Source organism: Kogia breviceps, chromosome 2 (assembly GCF_026419965.1).
Source record: "Kogia breviceps isolate mKogBre1 chromosome 2, mKogBre1 haplotype 1, whole genome shotgun sequence".
Lineage (NCBI taxonomy): Eukaryota > Metazoa > Chordata > Mammalia > Artiodactyla > Physeteridae > Kogia > Kogia breviceps.
In genome coordinates, this window is record NC_081311.1 from 45480056 (window position 1) to 45498870 (window position 18815).

Here is an 18815-nt window from a genome sequence, read left to right on the forward strand (position 1 = left end):
TGCTATTGTGGACATTAATACTTTTCCATTTTCATTTGAATGAAAATTTCATTCCTTTCATCTGTTTTGGTTTATTGGTTTTCAACAGCTCTTTTCTCTGCTCTAATTCTCTTGGTTTATTTTGCTCATATAGTTTACCTATAATCTTCTTCAGCATTAGTCTTTAAAAAAAATTATTACCCTATTTTTTCTGAAGCTTTTTTCTGAAACCATTTTTTTTTTTTTTTTTTTTAAGTTACTGCTTTCTTACTCTGGGTAAACTCCCTCTTCTTTGACTTTTGAGAGCCTCTGTTTTTTGTTTTTTTTTAAAAAATTAATTAATTAATTAATTTGGGGCCATGTTGGGTCTTTGTTGCTGCGCACAGGCTTTCTCTAGTTGTGGTGAGCGGGGACTATTCTTCATTGTGGTGTGCGGGCTTCTCATTGCGGTGGCTTCTCTTGTTGTAGAGCACAGGCTCCAGGGCGTGGGCTTCAGTAGTTGTGGCACACGGGCTCAGTAGTTGTGGTGCACGGTCTTAGTTGCTCTGCGGCATGTGGGATCTTCCTGGACCAGGGCTCGAACCCATGTCCCCTGCATTGGCAGGCGGATTCTTAACCACTGTGCCACGAGGGAAGTCCCAGAAACCTTTTTTTAAGTTGACTTATTTTTTTCCTTTGGCCAAGCCATGCGGCATGCAGGACCTTAGTTCCCCAACCAGAGATCAAACCTGTGCTAGCTGCAGAGGAAGCATGGACTCCTAACCACTGGACCGCCAGGGAATTCCCCAGTATTTAGCCTTTTGTCCTAGTGATTTTTTAAATGCCATTTTCTCTCCTCTAAGTGGTTTAGTGTCATGGCCTGTTTGCCTTTAATTCCCTTAGCTTTATCTATGTCTTCAACCTTCTTTGTATTTTCTAAATTATTTCCTTTTTACACAATATATTTTATAGGGTTTTTACTGTGGTAATTTGGGCAATGGCAGTATGAATTATTGCCTGTGGCTGCTTCCTCCCTTCGTGGCTCATAGTCTCATCCTGGCTAAGAAACCCCTTCCTTTAAAGAATGTTCTCAGGACTTGATGGCTTTCCCTTGTGGCTGGCTGAGTCACAGCGGCCTCTGGAATCACCTTCTGGCCACCTCTTCCTGAGGAGCAGCATGTCCTAGATTCTAGAGTCTTTTACATGTGCAGCCCCTGCCATGGGGGATGTGGGAACGTCACCCTCTTAGCCAGCTTGATGTGAGGGGCCAAATGAATGAAGGCAGACTGTCCTTGGGAAGCTGCTCCGCGGAGCACTTGTAGCCAGAACGCTGGCAACATTTCTTCCTCAACCTCTCTCTCTATCACTTTTTTTTTTTTTTTTTTTTTTTTGTGGTACACGGGCCTCTTACTGCTGTGGCCTCTCCCATTGCGGAGCACAGGCTCCGTACGCGCAGGCTCAGCAGCCATGGCTCACGGGCCCAGCTGCTCCGTGGCATGTGAGATCCTCCCGGACCGGGACACGAACCCGTGTCCCCTGCATCGGCAGGTGGACTCCCAACCACTGCGCCACCAGGGAAGCCCTCTATCACTTTTATTTTAAGGTTTCTACTGATTTCCTTTTGGGGCAGGGTAAGAATTTTAAGTCCCCTCTGTCCTCTAATCAGGTCCAAGGAAGAGCTGGCTGGAGCTGGGGTTATCTCCGAAGACCTCAGTGCCAGAGATCTAAGATCTTCATGCATGAAACAGACCTGTGTTCAAGGAGAGGCCTGTTTCTTAAAAGTGTGGAGAGATGGCTGTTGATGGGATGCTCTCTCTCTGCATCTCAAGGGGTACCTGAGGAGATGAGGGCCCCTGAGGGGTGACCACAGTTGTAGCTCGCATATTGCATGAGTGCCCTTCCCATTGGCTTCTCTTGTCTGCTCTCTCTGGGTCAGGAGGAGTGATTTCTCTTGCACGAGCATTTTCTCTTGTCTTCTCTCTGAGCCAACAGCTTGGATCTCTGGCTGAATCCCCCACCGCTCAACTTCATGGCCTTCAGGGCCGTCCACGTGACTCTTCACTTGGGGCCAGTTCACACGGTAGGCACCTCACTATAGGTTCACTGGAAACCCTGTTATGCAACGATGCTCAGAAATTCAGTTGGTCGGTTACTCTTTCCCAGATGAGTTGACCTGAAAGACTTCCTGTCACAGGGACACACAGAGTGCAAGAGAAGGCTGGGGCCTCCCATGGCCTGCAGATCCAGTGGGAACAGAGCCAGTCCCTCCCGAGGACTAATTTTGCTTCTCAGTGTTCACATAACCCTGCATATTCCAGTTGTCTAATTAGATAAACTCTCCAAGATAAAGGGCCCGATATATCAGCAAGAGACTTGGATATTGGAAAACACGTTTCCTCAAATTTGAAGTTTTAAACTTTCTTTTCTCTCCAGCTTTGTGGAAGAAAATGCCTTTGGCAAAGGTCAGATGGGCTAGCACCTGTGTCTGCTTAGCCTCAGGGAGAACTGGCTCGTGCAGTAAGAACCTGCTTCTTCCAGATCTGATTTGGAAGTCTCATTGATTGTATGATCTACAGTCAAACCTAATTCCCTCTGGCCAGTGTGCATTCTATCTACTTGGCTGTTTGGTCCCATTGCAATCCTACTTTAATTGTGATTCTTTATGCCATTAGCTGGGTGGTTATCTGAGAAGACCTATTAAGCATGGGCTGGCAGGGTCTGCCTGGAGCCTGTGGGCCACCCTTCTAGGAGATAGACAGTTGTAGTTGGGGGTGAGGTTGATTTCAAGGACTTGCTACAGTTTCTAAGTGAAATTTATTGCCATAACACCATTCTCATTCATTTGATCTCCGATGATGTGCTTTCCTGAGCAGGAGGGAAGGGTCAGAGTGTTCCACTGTGTGCCAGGAACTGCCTTTATCCTTGGGCACCCCCAGAGAGTTCTGGCTTGTTGGACCTGAGCGAGCAGTTGCACACATGCCAGGGCTGTAAACACTCATCCCACCTGCCTTTTGTTTTGTAAATAGCAAATCCACATGAGATTGTGTGATGAAGAAGAAAAGTGCCTCTTCCATGCTGTTAAATAGCCTTGAAGTGCATTTACAACTTGAAGAGTGAGAAATTCTCCACCAGCTGGGGACTAAGGCCAAATGGCTTTCTCGCTTTCAGGCGGCTCTGTGGCAGGACTAGGTGAGCATTGCAGATCTCACACCTCTGACAATCCCAACCACATGGGATGAGGGCCATTCAGGTGGATATTTAATTTCTAGATTGTATATAGTACAGCCACCCTGTGAAGTCTTACGGCAACTATTTAAAAGCATGCTTTTGGAGATATTTTAAGACATGGGAAGATGTTTATAGTGCAATACTAAGTTTAAAAGAAAGGTAGATCTAAAACTTCTTATTCAGTATGATCTCAGTTTTGTTATTTGTATATATGTCCACGCCAAAATGTTATAGTAGATATTTTTGAGTGACTCCATTATAGGTACTTTCCAATATTTTTCAAATGTGTACAATGTGTGTGAATTATTTTTATAATGAAAAAGACATGCTATTAAAATAGCATAAGATTTTAAAAACTTTTATTGTGGACATATAATAATATAATGAATCCCCATCCGTGGACCATGATTCAGCTTCAAAAATGACCAACTATTGGCTAATTTTGTTTCATCGATACCCTCATCTACTCACTCTGCCCATATTATTAGTTTTTAGTTAAGAGACTTTTTATTTTTCAGAGAAGTTTAAGGTTCACAAAAAATTAAGCAGATGATATGCTACATTCCCACCTCTCCCTCCTCACCCAGTTTCTCCCATTATTAACATCTCGCATTAGTGTGGTACATTTGTTACAATTGATGAACCAATACTGAGACATTATTATTAACTAAAGTCTATAGCTTATATTAGGGTTCACTCTTTGTGTTGTATAGTTCTATGAGCATAAGCTTTTTATTCCACCATTTGTAGAGTCGATTATCCCCAAGACCATAAATCTCTGGACCAAATCTACCATTTGAAGTATCTAAACTGCCTTCTAAATTTTTAGTCCAGGAACCAGTGAAGTGATAAAAAAGCCCTTGGAACTAACTGAAAATTGTAAAGTTGAGAAACCAGCAGACCATATTAAAAATCACCAAACCTGGTACATAGAAGCACCCATAGTACAAGTCGTCTTTGCCCATAGTGTGGGTGGGGCTGTGGGCTGGGGAGGAGCCTGTGTCCTGCCCTGGCCCTTTTGGGCCTGGAGGAGACAAAACCCCCTCTTCTGGCAGCAGTAACTTCAATTGAAGCAACATTGTTGAGGCGGCAGGAGTGGAAAGGAGAGCGTAGAACTTTCCACAAGCATGACTGCCATCAGAACCTACAAGGGAATTAAAAAAATAAAAAAGTAATGCTTCTGGCAGCCTAATTAAGTGGAGGATTTCTCAGCAGTGGAGTGGGGGTGGGGCATGTGCCAGTCGTAACCTCACTGCTGCCCTGCAGCTCTTTCCAGACACCTGCTAGATGCTAATTAGTCAAATCCTCCCACTGGGATCCAGGTGGGGGTGGAGAAGACCTTATGTGAAGACCTAAGGAGCTGATCTAAGAATCCCAGGCAGAGGTGGGCAGCAGTCTGAGCCTGGGACTGGATGGGAGGGGCACCAGCTTGGGAGCCTGGTGCTGCAGGGCCTGAGATCACCTCTCCTCTTACGGTCCCTGTGTGGTCGGCTGTGCAGACCATGAAGCAGTCATGTGTCTGAGCTGCAGTTAGTCCTTAAGGCCTTACTAGGAGGCCATCCATAAGTGACCTGAATGTTGTTCATTTCCAGCCTGAGACAGATCAATTCTGCCAGCCCAGTTCAAGGAAGGCATTGCCTTCCTTTCTTTAGAAATGGCCCTGGCTCAGAAACCCAGGCTGTGATTAGCCCTGTCATGTCCTGCATAGGAATCACTCTGTGTTGACCAGAGAACTGCTCCCCTAATCATTCACTGACCCCTTTCTTCCACCCCATTCTCTCATAAACCTTCTCTTTGTAGATCCATTCAAGGGAACAGCTTCCACCAACTGCAGACCAGAAAATGGGGGACAGTAGGTAGTAGCACTTGTTTTTCCTAATTCTTCCCTTGCCTTTCACCCCTACATGGGTGACCAGTCCGGCCTGCATGTAGTAACTATAGAGATTCTTTTAAAGTATAAGTTGGATCATGCTGCTACTCTGTTTGAACACCTACATGGGTTTTTCATCTCAGGGTAAAAGACTTTCATCCCAGTTCACTCCACTCCTGACACTGATGGCCTTGATCTTTCTCAGTACATCAGGTGAGCTCCTGCCTCAGGGCCTTTGCATTTACTGTGCCCTCCTTCTGGGATGTTCTTCCTCCAAGTATGTGCACGCTCTGCTGTGCCCACTGTCAGCTTAAACAAGGATGAGTGCTGTGTGTCATTTACAAGTCTGAAGACCTTAATTTCTGGAATACTGGTAACACAAGAAAAAGTTTTGGCTTAAACTGGAGAAGTTGCATCTGTGTGCTGTTATGAAGTCTCTTAAGAATACTTAGTGGTGATTCAACAAGGAAGAGGTGAACTGATCTTCTCTCCCTTAAGTGATCCACCAAAGAGAGGAAGGGAAGCCAGAACTTTGAGGAACAAATTCACATGTTGGAAAGGTTCCCATTCACATATTCATTCAATAAACACTACTGAGGACTGACTGTTTGAATCAATGGGTTAGGAAGTGGGGATACATCACACAGAACCAAAGTCCTTCCCTCAACAAGCTTATGGTCTAGTTGAGGAAACAGATGTTAGTTAAGTCGTCATACAAATAATTATAAAATCATAACTATGATAAGTGCAGTGAAGGTGAGATGGACAGTTCTAGATTTGTCTGTTAGGGAGGTCACGGAAGTCTTCCCAAGGAAAGGGATAGTTGATGTTGGAAATGACAGTTGAATTGAGAGTTGTCAAACAGGGCTATAATAATTCTGGCTTGCATTGCTTGATGGATTGTAGTAAAATCCCGTGAAACACCAGAAGACGAGAAGATGAGGTGTGAAAATAATAAGTTCTGTTTGGGACCTTAGTTTGAGGTACATTTGAGACATTTAAGAGCCAACATTATGTGGACAATTGGATATTACTAGATACGTTAAAGAGAATATACAGACAAAATGTGGAAATCTGGCTCAGGTCACCTGGCACACCATGTGGTAACAGGCCTTAGATGCACACAGTTCATCTGAGGAAAGAGTGTAGATGGAGAAGAAGAGGGGGCTACAGGTAGCCTTGAGGAGCTCCAAGATTCCAAGTTTAAGAAGAGGAGGATGAATGTGCCAAGAAAGCAGAGAAGTTTCCAGATCTTTAGAAGAAAAGCAGAAGAGTGTGGTATGAGTGAAGCTGAGGGGGAATTCTCTGTATTATTGTTGCAATACTTTTGTAAGCCTGAAATTATTTCAGAATAAACAGTGAAAAATCATTTTGTTAGAGCTTATTAAGATGGAGAAGGGGCCACCTCACTATCTTGGACAACTGCCCCCCATACATAAGGACCTTCGTTAATAGGGGTCAAATCTTTCCACATCCTCTTCAATGAGCCAACTTAACTCTTCGAAGCCTATGTGTTCCTCTTCAAGTATCTACAGATTATCATCGTATCCAAACTGCTAACATTCTAAAAAGGTAGATCATGTTCCAAAAAGGTAGATCATCTAATTTTAACCCTTTATATTTAAAGAAATGGTACTGGCTTGTTGAATGTACACACACTACATTTTAATGTACTCCCACCTATTTATTAAACAAACAAAATGTTTAATTGAGAGCACAAGACAAATAGCTATCAGTTTGTGCCAGTCAGGACAGGGTAGGTTTTATGGTAACAGACCAGTCCCAAATCCTAGTGACTTAAAAGACCAAAGCTTTACTTATTGCCCAAGTACCATATCTAGTGCAGGTTGTCAGAGAGCTCTGCTCACAGTGACCACTCTGACTGTACTCCTTCTCGATACGACCCTTACCTCTGAGGTCCTTGTGGCAGGGAAAGAGGCCTTCGAGTCAAGTACTGCAGCTCAGTGCTTTGGCCTGGGTGCTACACATGTCACTTCTCAGACTTCCTGAGCTGCAAGTAGGCATATGGTTGTGCCTTGGCTTCAAGGGAGTGTGGGCGTATCCTTCCTGTGCACCCAAAATGGAGGAAAGCAGTAGTAACTTGTACCATGCAATTTCAGTTTCTACCACAGAAACGATGAAAACCATGACATTGTGGCAGAAACGGCCAATTGCTTACCCAATATTTCTATTCCCCTCTGCTTCCTTACTAGTAGAACCTTGGTATGTCAATTCCTACTGAAAAGTATTCAACTCTACAGATGCCCGGATAGCTCTGGGTAGACATACGACCCAGTTTTGGCTGTTTAAATAGAAACAAGTGGAGCTTAAAGCAAAAGAAAAGATTTTTTTGATTATCAGACAAGGCTGTCTTGTGCCTTTGGCTCTCTGCCTTTCACCACCCATCATCCATCATCCTTCTTCCATCTTGCAATATGGCCAGAGTGCCCAGGGGTGCAGTAGCCACCCTGTAGCTGGTACAGAAGCCTCATGCTAATGTTAGTGGGTCAGGACTACTGATGGGGCCTGGATCCTTGTAACACTGTGAGCCTCCATACCAGCTGTGGGCTGCTTCCCGCACATCACTTGTTACTTCAGACAAATAAGCCAGCACTGTTGGGTTTCTGTTATTTGCAGACAAACTCAATCCTACCTGATGCAAATAAACTGTTTTTGTTAGTATGTACAATAAATGACTTATTTATATAGTATCATGATTCTGAGCATTTGGAAAATATTTACAAAAATTGTTGAAATGATCTCGTTTTCCTTCAGGTAGCTAAATGGTATGTAACTTTCTATAATTAATTTAGAACAATTTTTCTACTATAACACTGAGGGAAATTTAAATATTATCAAAGGCCTACATATAAGATCCACTTTGGGAACTTCCCTGGTGGTCCCATGGATAGGACTCTGCGCTCCCAATGCAGGGGCCCAGGTTCAATTCTTGGTCAGGGAACTAGGTCCCGCATGCTGCAACTAAGAGTCCGTATGCTGCTGTGAAGATCCCGTGTACTGCAACTAAGACCCGGCGCAGCCAAAATGAATGAATGAATGAATGAATGAATAAATAAATAAAAGAATAAATATTATAAAAAAGATCCACTTTGGAGAATGATGAGTTTTTGTTTTTGTTTTTTTTAAATAAATTTATTTATTTTAATTTTTGGCTGCGTTGGGTCTTCATTACTGCACATGGGCTTTCTCTAGTTGCTGTGAGCAGGGGCTACTCTTCACTGCAGTGCGCGGGCTTCTCATTGTGGTGGCTTCTCTTGTTGTGAAGCATGGGCTCTAGGTGCGCGGACTTCAGTAGTTGTGGCATGTGGGCTTAGTAGTTGTGGCTCACAGGCTCTAGAATGCAGCCTCAGTAGTTGTGGTGCACGGGCTTAGTTGCTCCACGGCATGTGGGATCTTCCCAGACCAGGGCTCGAACCCTTGCTCCCTGCATTGGCAGGCAAATTCTTAACCACTGTTGTGCCACCAGGGAAGTCCCCCAACTTATTTATTTTTAAACATTTTTATTGGAGTATAATTGCTTTACAATGGTGTGTTAGTTTCTGCTTTATAACAAGTGAATCAGCTTTACATTTACATATATCCCCTTATCTCTTCCCTCTTGCATCTCTCTCCCTCCCACCCTCCCGATCCCACTCTTCTAGCTGGTCACAAAGCACGGAGGTGATCTCCCTGTGCTATGCGACTGCTTCCCACTAGCTATCTGTTTTACATTTGTTGGTGTATATATGTCTATGCCACTCTCTCACTTTGTCCCAGCTTACCCTTCCCCCTCCCCGTATCCTCAAGTCCATGCTCTAGTAGGGCTGTGTATTATTCCCATCCTACCACTAGGCTCTTCATGACATTTTTTTTCTTAGATTCCATATATACGTGTTAGCATATGGTATTTGTTTTTCTCCTTCCGACTTACTTCACTCGGTATGACAGACTCCAGTTCTATCCACCTCATTACAGATAACTCAGTTTCCTTTCTTTTTATAGCTGAGTAATATTCCATTGTATATATGTGACACATCTTCTTTATCCATTCATCTGTTGATGGACATGTAGGTTGTTTCCATGTCCTGGCTATTGTAAATAGAGCTGCAATGAACATTGTGGTACATGACTCTTTTTGAATTATGGTTTTCTCAGGGTATATGCCCAGTAGGGGGATTGAGGGGTTGTATGGTAGTTCTATTTGTAGTTTTTTAAGGAACCTCCATACTGTTCTCCATAGTGGCTGTATCAATTTACATTCCCACCAGCAGTGCAAGAGTGTTCCCTTTTCTCCACACCCTCTCCAGCATTTATTGTTTCTAGATTTTTTGATGATGGCCATTCTGACCGGTGTGAGATGATATCTCATTGTAGGTTTGATTTGCATTTCTCTAATGATTAATGATGTTGAACATTCTTTTATGTGTTTGTTGGCAATCTATATCTTCTTTGGGGAAATGTCTATTTAGTTCTTCTGCCCATTTTTGGATTGGGTTGTTTGTTTTTTTGTTATTGAGCTGCATGAGTTGTTTATAAATTTGGGGGATTAATCCTTTGTCAGTTGCTTCATTTGCAAATATTTTCTCCCATTCTGAGGGTTATCTTTTCGTCTTGTTTATGGTTTCCTTTGCTGTGCATAAGCTTTTAAGTTTCATTAGGTCCCATTTGTTTATTTTTGTTTCCATTTCTTTAAGAGCCGGGTCAAAAAGGATCTTGTTGTGATTTATGTCTTAGAGTGTTCTGCCTGTGTTTTCCTCTAAGAGTTTGATAGTGTCTGGCCTTACATTTAGGTCTTTAATCCATTTTGAGTTTATTTTTGTGTGTGGTGTTAGGGATTGTTCTAATTTCATCCTTTTACATGTAGCTGTCCAGTTTTCCCAGCACCACTTATTGAAGAAGCTGTCTTTTCTCCATTGTATATTCTTGCCTCCTTTATCAAAGATAAGGTGACCATATGTGCGTGGGTGTATCTCTGGGCTTTCTATCCTGTTCCATTGATCTATATTTCTGTTTTTGTGCCAGTACCATACTGTCTTGATTCCTGTAGCTTTGTGGTATAGTCTGAAGTCTGGGAGCCTGATTCCTCCAGCTCCTTTTTTCTTTCTCAAGATTGCTTTGGCTATTCAGGGTCTTTTGTGTTTCCATTAAAATTGTGAAATTTTTTGTTCAAGTTCTGTGAAAAATGCCCTTGGTAGTTTGATATGGATTGCATTGAAACTGTAGATTGCTTTGGGTAGTATAGTCATTTTCACAATGTTTATTCTTCCAATCCAAGAACATGGTATATCTCTCCATCTATTTGCATCATCTTTAATTTCTTTTATCAATGTCTTATAATTTTATACATACAGGTCTTTTGTCTCCTTAGGTAGGTTTATTCCTAAGTATTTTATTCTTTTTGTTGCAATGGTAAATGGGAGTGTTTTCTCGATATCACTTTCAGATTTTTCATCATTAGTATGTAGGAATGCAAGAGATTTTCTGTGCATTAATTTTGTATCCTGCTACTTTACCAGATTCATTGATTAGCTCTAGTAGTTTTCTGGTAGCATCTTTAGGATTCTGTATGTATAGTATCATGTCATCTGCAAACAGTGACAGCTCTACTTCTCCTTTTCCGATTTGGATTCCTTTTATTTATTTTTCTTCTCTGATTGCTGTGGCTGTAACTTCCAAAACTATGTTGAATGATAGTGGTGAGAGTGGACAACCTTGTCTTGTTCTTGATCTTAGCAGAAATGCTTGCAGTTTTTCACCATTGAGAACGATGCTGGCTGTGGGTATGTCATTTATGGCCTTCATTATGTTGAGGTAAGTTCCCTGTATGCCTACTTTCTGGAGGGTTTTTATCATAAATGGGTATTGGATTTTGTTGAAAGCTTTCTCTGCATCTATTGAGATGATCATATGCTTTTTCTCCTTCAATTTGTTAATATGTTGTATCACACTGATTGATTTGCGTATATTGAAGAATCCGTGCCTTCCTGGGATAAACCACATTTGATCATTGTGTATGATCCTTTTAATGTGCCATTGGATTCTGTTTGCTAGTATTTTGTTGAGGATTTTTGCATCTATGTTCATCGGTGATATTGGCCTGTAGTTTTCTTTCTTTGTGACATCTTTGTTTGGTTTTGGTATCAGGGTGATGGTGGCCTCATAGAATGTGTTTGGGAGTGTTCCTCCCTCTGCTATATGTTGGAAGAGTTTGAGAAGGATAGGTGTTAACTTTTCTCCAAATGTTTGATAGAATTCGCCTGTGAAGCCATCTGGTCCTGGGCTTTTGTTTGTTGGAAGATTTTTAATCACAGTTTCAATTTCAGTGCTTGTGATTGGTCTCTTCATATTTTCTGTTTCTTCCTGGTTCAGTCTCAGAATGTTTTGCATTTCTAAGAGTTTGTCCATTTCTTCCAGGTTGTCCATTTTATTGGCATATAGTTGCTTGTAGTAATCTCTCATGATCCTTTGCTTTTCTGCAATGACGTGTTTTATACATTGTGTTTCTTGTAAAATTAATCCATCTAACCTAATAATATAAGACATTAAAGTTAGTTGTTCAAACACTGATAGTCATGAATACAGCACTAGTAAATGTTCTTCCTCCAACGAATCCTCACCCTAGTTACTGATATAAATTATTATTTTTAAAATGAATGAATTAATTTATTTTTGGCTGCTTTGGGTCTTCATTGCTGCACATGGCCTTTTTCTCTAATTGCAGTGAGTGGGGGCCACTCTTCGTTGCGGTGTGCAGGCTTCTTATTGCGGTGGCTTCTCCTTGCGTAGCATAGGCTCTAGGCACATGGGCTTCAGTAGTTGTGGCATGTGGGCTCAATAGTTGTGGCTCACCGGCTTTAGAGTGCAGGCTCAGTGGTTGTGGCACATGGGCTTAGTTGCTCCTTGTCATGTTGGATCTTCCTGGATTACAGCTCGAACCTGTGTCCCCTGCATTGGCAGGCGGATTCTTAAGCACTGAGCCACCAGGGAAGCCCCAGTATAGATTATTCTTAAATATACAGTTTATTTAGCAATACATGTAAAAATTTAAAAATATTTTAAAAATTAAAAAAATAAAGAATACAACATTAAAATGTTGCTATACTGAGCAAAACTTAGCTAACTGAGATGAGATAGCATTTTGGAAATCACTAGAGAAACTGCCCACTGTTTGAAAATAAGAGAAAACTTTGGGTGGGACAAAATTACAATCAGTAAACTTTCTTACTCAAATAGCTCATGAATTTCTCTTTCACCAATTCTACTTTATCATAAATTATATGAGAACTTATTTTAATATGTTTGCTTTACTTAAAAATAGGAATTACAGTAATCTTTTTATCATGTTTTCCTCATAGAGGGAAAACTCTTATCAAGAGCAGTTCTGGATGCAAGAGCCCCACGTCAAACCTGCAGCCTTTCAGAAACACCCGTGGAAGACCTGGAGAGCCTCTAGCAGGTACCTTTGTTTAGGCAGCTCTGTCTGCATCAGTGCACCTTCCCTTTGCAATTCATTAATTGGCACCGAACTTGCTCTGACTTCAGGAAGAAGCAGTCTGTATTGCAATATCCCCATTGAGCCCCTGACATGGGCCTGAAAATTGCTTTTTAAGTGGTCAGATGAAGCTAACAGGTACTTTCAGATCAGCAGTGTAGTAAGCGGAGCCTAGAAAGATCATAGTTGCTGGTAAATTTGGTGTTCTTTCTAGATGCCCCAGACCTAAGGATGGGGTGACAGTCAGTGATGCTGCTTGGAAGCCATTTCTTCCTGAGCTATGGACATTTCAATATTTCTACACCCTACATTTCTACTACATTGGTTTATTCTCCTATTTTACTTCCATGCAAATGTTTTTCCCCAGTCAACCACTCACTGCTGAGTGGCTCAGCTCTAATCCCACCTCCCCGAACATCATTTCCAGATCTTATCAGTCACGCCCCCCATAGATGCCCATAATTGTTTGCCCATATCCCAGTGGACCTTGTATCTTAAAAAAAAAAAATTATTTATTTATTTATTTTGTTTTGGCTGCATTGGTTCTTTTCTGTTATGCTCAGGCTTTTCTCTAGTTGCGTCGAGTGTGGGTTACTCTTCATTGTGGTGCACAGGCTTCTCATTGCAGTGGCTTCTTTTGTTAAGGAGCACGGGCTCTAGGTGTGTGGGCTTCGGTAGTTGTGGCATGTGGGCTCAGTAGTTGTGGCTCTTGGGCTCTAGAGTACAGGCTCAATAGTTGTGGTGCACGGACTTTGTTGCTCCGCGGCATGTGGAATCTTCCCAGACCAGGGCTCGAACCCGTGTCCCCTGCATTGGCAGGCAGATTCTTAAGTCCCGCCAGGGAAGGCCTGGACCTTGTATCTTGTGCTTGCTTTCTCACTGGACTGCTGAGCTCTTAGAAGGAAGACATTGTTCTTATCCATCTCTGACTTTCTCCTCCCCATCCCCAACCTCTGGGTTTGGCACAGTGTATGGACCTTGAAGGAACTTCATGTGTACTTGAACAGAAGTAAGGGACATTTGAGATTTTCTCCATCATGTGGTTGATTCTGTCTTTCTCCCATAAATAAGTGGAGATTGGCTTGGGATCTTTGGAGTAGTCTGTGGCCCTTATAAAATCCAAAGGGGGAGAGAACCTTGGTTAAAAGAAGAAATGAAGAAGGACCAACTTCTAATTTTCTTTGCCAAAGCTCAGGTCATTGCTTCTTCTCTGAATTGCTCCAACTTGCTGAAATGGAAACTTCCTTTAATTTGGGATAGATAAGAGTAATTTTGGGCAGATAAGAGCCCTGGGAAGCTGTCATTGCCCACTGGCTTGGCAGGGATACTACTACAAAATGATTATGCAAGATTTTTTTCTGTCTACTTTGAATTATTTTTAAAAAACCTAGATTACTTGATTTAAAAACAATAGATCTGGGACTTCCCTGGTGGCACAGTGGTTAAGAATCTGCCTGCCAATGCAGGGGACATGGGTTCGAGCCCTAGTCCGGGAAGATACCACATGTCGCGGAGTAACTAAGCCCGTGTGTCACAACTACTGAGCCTGCGCTCTAGAACCCACGATCCACAACTACTGAGCCTGTGTGCCACAACTACTGAAGCCCACACACCTAGAGCCCATGCTCCGCAACAAGAGAAGCCACTGTAATGAGAAGCCCGCGCACCGGAACGACGAGTAGCCCCCGCTCACCGCAACTAGAGAAAGCCTGTGCGCAGCAAAGACCCAATGCAGCCAAAAATAAATAAATTAAAAATAATAAACTTAAAAACAATACATCAAGGTCTACTTCTGGCACTACTGAAACCCAGAGTGTACAAAGGGGGCCTCAGGTGTCCCAGACAGCCCAGCATTTGGTAGATGTAATGATTCACCATCTCTTTGGATTTGTTTGTCATTTGTTAATTACTTGATGGAAATATTAGAGAGAATGAAGTTGTGCACTGGGGTGAAGACCGTTTAAAGGAATCAAAGAGCAAACCTTCACATGCCAGGTCTTGTAAAATCTCTCATGGGAGGATTTACCTTAAAAAAAAAAAAAAAAAGGGTGAAATTGATTAAACTTATTTCTGGCAAAACAAAAGAGGCTGCAGTAAATTCCTGAAAGGCACAGTTTCACCTCTTTGGCCCTGTACTCCTCTCCTCCCCTCACTCCAGTCCTCATCAGGGAGTGTAGGAGGCTAATCAGAGAAACAGAGAGGCACGTTATAGCCCCAGCCCTCTTCTCTGCCCTGAGATGCCCATAAAAACCTGGGCAAGGAGAGACATCTTGACTGACTCTTCTTGTTTGGGGGCACCAAGTCCTCACTTCCGGGAGACACACACACTGGTTTCCCTGCAGTGTCGGGGTCTATCCTGCCCGTCTGAGGAGGACAGGCGTTCCACAGAGTCTGGAAGTCTCAGGCCCAGCAGGCCCTTCCAACCCACAGAGGCCCTGTGTGTCGCGCATGGCCTGGGTGAAGGGAGGGGACCAAGAATGACTGGACTGGTCAGGGAGGGAGGAAGGAGGAAGGAGAGCACCCCGATGTCTGAGAGGCCTAGCGGGCTCCAGAAAGGGTCAAAGTCAAGGCCTCACAAGCATGGCCCTGGCCGTTCCCTCCCTGCAAGAACCAGCCTCACAGATGTTTGTACGCGCTTTAAAATATTCTAACAGGCTACGCTTTCATTGCTTAACCCTCAGTATCCTTCTGTAACAACACCCTTGCATTTGTAGAGGACTGTGTGTTTCACAGCAGCACCTCGAATTCCTGGGACGGGCCTTGTAGGTACTCTGACCCCGGGGAGGCATCGGGGCATCTGTATCCTACAGCTCTGGGGAAAGGCCAAGCATAGCCTGTAGTGAAGAGCCTATGCTGTGCTAGGGACTGCTGAGTTTTGGGATGTGGACATGTAGGGTGGGGAGACTTAAGAGCAAAAGGAAGGCATTGGGAGATCCCCGCGTCGTTCCCCTTCTGCTCCAGGGCGCACTTGGGACCCCTGGTGCGCTGCCATTCTGGCCAATCTCTCCACCCAGGGGAAGGAGGGAAACCTCTGAGATCTGCCTGATTTTCCTTCCTCACACCGTTTACTCTCCACCATTCCCTCATCCCTCTCAACACACACAACCCTGTGCACTGACTCCTTCCTTTATTCTGGAGATGCTTATTTTGGGAATAAAAAGGAGAGGGAATGACTATGGATGGGACATGGGGTAGAAAGTTGCAGAAAATGAAGATCTCTTTGAGGTCGGAAAGGAGGTCTACTCCTCACAGGTAAGGATTCCGATTGTCTGATTGTCCAACGTCACAATCAGACAGGAGCAGGTATCCTGTTGTTTTTCATCCACTCTGCATGGGTGAGTGTGAGCAAGGAATAACAGAGGTTTCACCAGGCCATGTTCAGTTGTATACTGTTGGTGTTTGAAAGGGTATTACCTTCAGGAATAGGGCTGCTTTATGCTCTGGTGGTGAGGGAAGATGAACTGGGAATGAGTAGACCCTTGTTCTAGGCTCAGTACAAAATCTCTGTGTGACCTTGGGTGTGTTATTGAACGCAAGTGTGTGTGCCCGATGCACGGTGAGGCCAAACAATACCAAAACTTCAGAGTTTGGAGCAGAGAAAGGTTTATTGCAGGGCCATGCAAGGAGACGGGTGGCTCATGCCTTAAAAACCCTGAACTCCTCGAAACCTTTCATCAAAGCCCTTTTATAGGAAAGGTGAAGGAGGGGCGTGGTCAGTGGTTTCAGGCTTCTTGGTGTCAGATCCTCTGTTCTTGAGGTCAGGTCATGGTCAGGTCATGATGTTCTGTAAACCTCCACCAAAACAAATGTTATTTTCTGTTCTGACAAGAAAGGGCAAGGTCCCAAGGCTCAACTTTCATCCTCTGAGGTCCAGGCCCTGGCTAAGAGGAGGGGGTCCCTGCGCGGCCAGTTACCCTGCCTGGGAGCACTGGTCCAGCACCCAGTCTGGGTCCTCCCGCCAGTGCCCAGGTCCGGCTGAAGAGGCAGATCTCAGCTGGTGGCGCCTTCAGGGCCAGGTCCCCAGACCCTGCCCAGTGTCATCACTGAGGGAGCCAGGCCCCAGGACCAGCCCTCAGGCTTTTCATTTAAACCGGAGAGAATCATTTGTATAGGAGCAATAGAAATACATATTGTAGCAAACACCAATCAGGTTAATTTCCACTCACAACAATTGCCCTTTTTTGAGAACAATTGCCCAGCTACAGAGGTGGATCTGAGGTAATGATGTGCAGTGTCTTTGCAACTTGACCCTGACTTCTGGCCACCTCCTAGGGGTAGACAACTGATCTAAGCTGGACCAATTTTTGAAACTTGAATGGAGAGACTGAAGCTATTACCCTAATGGCAGTGTCCATGTAGTCTAGTTGCTGAGGCCTCCACGGACTCTGACCCATGGAGACTGCTGCTGTCATTAGGTCCTGGAGGTGGGGATGGGGGAGAGGTTCTGGGCTGCTTCAAGGTCTGGGCCCAGCCAGTGGGCGGCCCTGGTGAGGACTCTGAAGCTCTGCAGGACACAGCCCTCAGCCTGTCCCTGGGCCCCCAGCTCACCCGCTGGCCTGAGGCTGGAGGGCCCCAAGGAGAAGGCTGCGACCTGCTTCTCACTGTGTTTGCCGCCGCGAGGACCGCTGCCAGGCTGACTGTTGGCAGAGCGGGACCGCTAACCACTGCCCTACAGGTCTCGCGCTAATGGTGGCACACTAACGGTTGCGCTAACGGTTGTGCACCCGCTCCGCCTCTATTACAGGTTGTTCACTTAGCTAGCTGCTGTTTCTACTCCCTCTGATGGCAAACAGGGGACTCTGAGACACTGAATTGTATCTGCCTCTGTTTCCAGCAAACTTGTGATCAACTTTCATCTCTCTCTGCACTCCAAAAAAAAAAAAAAAAAGGCCAGGTAAATTTTATTAATGCTTTTCTTAAAAAAAGAGTCAATATAAAATTAAAGCAGAAAAGGAGACTGAATTTTGCTAACACAGTTGGAGTAATTGGTGGCACTGGCAGCAATGAGAGAAGAGATTTAGTTGATTTTCTGTGGTGGTTAATTTTTTGCTAATCTCCTGGTGATGGAAGCTGCACATTTTTTTTCGAAGGAAGCAAGAAGCTGCTGGACTTCTAGTTCTCCTGGCAGCAACCTGTCACAAACCAAGGATCTGGGGAATCTTCAAACCACCCCGTGATCCCAGTGGGACATACTTTTGAAGGATGTTTAATGGTCAGTCATGAGTGTGGCAAAAACTGACAAGCAGAAAGCTTATGTGTTCAGTGAGAATAACATTTTTGTCTCCAAGAGATGTTTCATTTTGAAGATGTGTGGTCCCACCTTCTGCTAAAAGCACTGGTTCCCCTGTTGAAGCTTGCTAGGAATTATAATGGTTTCGATTCAGTTCAAAGCTTCTTTTATTCTCCTAAGAATTTCATGAAGCTTTCTCATCAAGGGAACCCACACTGGGATTTCCAGGAAGAAATAGTTTCTTAATATAATTTTTCCCAATGGAACAGCATATTGTATAGGACGGATGAACTCTGACTGTTCATAGTGGTATACTCTGGATTTTCCAGAGAGCTGCGTAATCGATCAGCTAGATCAAACCCAGGAAATACTGATGAGTGAGCTTGACCCAGAAGTTATGGACTAATTTTACGTGAAAGACGGTGTTACTGCAAAGATGTCATTAATGAGAGTAGAACTCGTGCTAGGTTCTGTCATTGATGTCACAAGTTCAATCCTTTTGGGTATTCAGTGAGTGGAATGAAATCATAGGGAACTTACTGGGCTATTCATGTCACTCCAGAACCAGAATTTTCTCACGGTAGCTTTGAAACAAACTTCATATGAACTCTTATAATGACCTGATTAGGAAAGTTGTGGGTTTTTATGCCAGGCAAATTTTTGATTACCCTGTTTGTCAACAGTGCTTTCTTTGCCCCACAAGACTGAAAGTTTTAAATGGCTTGATTACCAGAGGAGTGCTATGTTCAGTCATTACAGTTTTGTTTTTACCAGTTTTGCTAAGAAATGGTAATAGCAGCAGAATTAAGAAAAATGAAGTAAAAATGCAAAAAGAAAACATATAGAAGAAGGTGATGGCTGCTTTCTATATACTGATACTGAGGTCCATGCTTTCTACAACCACTACCTTGTAGTTGCAGAAAGCCCTAGATGTGATGACAGTGTAATCATTTTGGATTGTATGTATTATTATACCAAGGAGTTAGATATCTTGCATGAATGTTCTCTTGTGTGTTTAGGTATTCTGTACCACTCTT

At 43.6% G+C, this 18815-nt stretch overlaps 1 pseudogene; it reads left to right on the forward strand.

Annotated features, from left to right (window-relative positions):
* The first annotated feature begins 10823 nt into the window (after positions 1 to 10823).
* LOC131750319 (S-adenosylmethionine decarboxylase proenzyme-like) lies at positions 10824 to 18571 on the forward strand (annotated as a pseudogene).
* Positions 18572 to 18815: the final 244 nt, after the last annotated feature.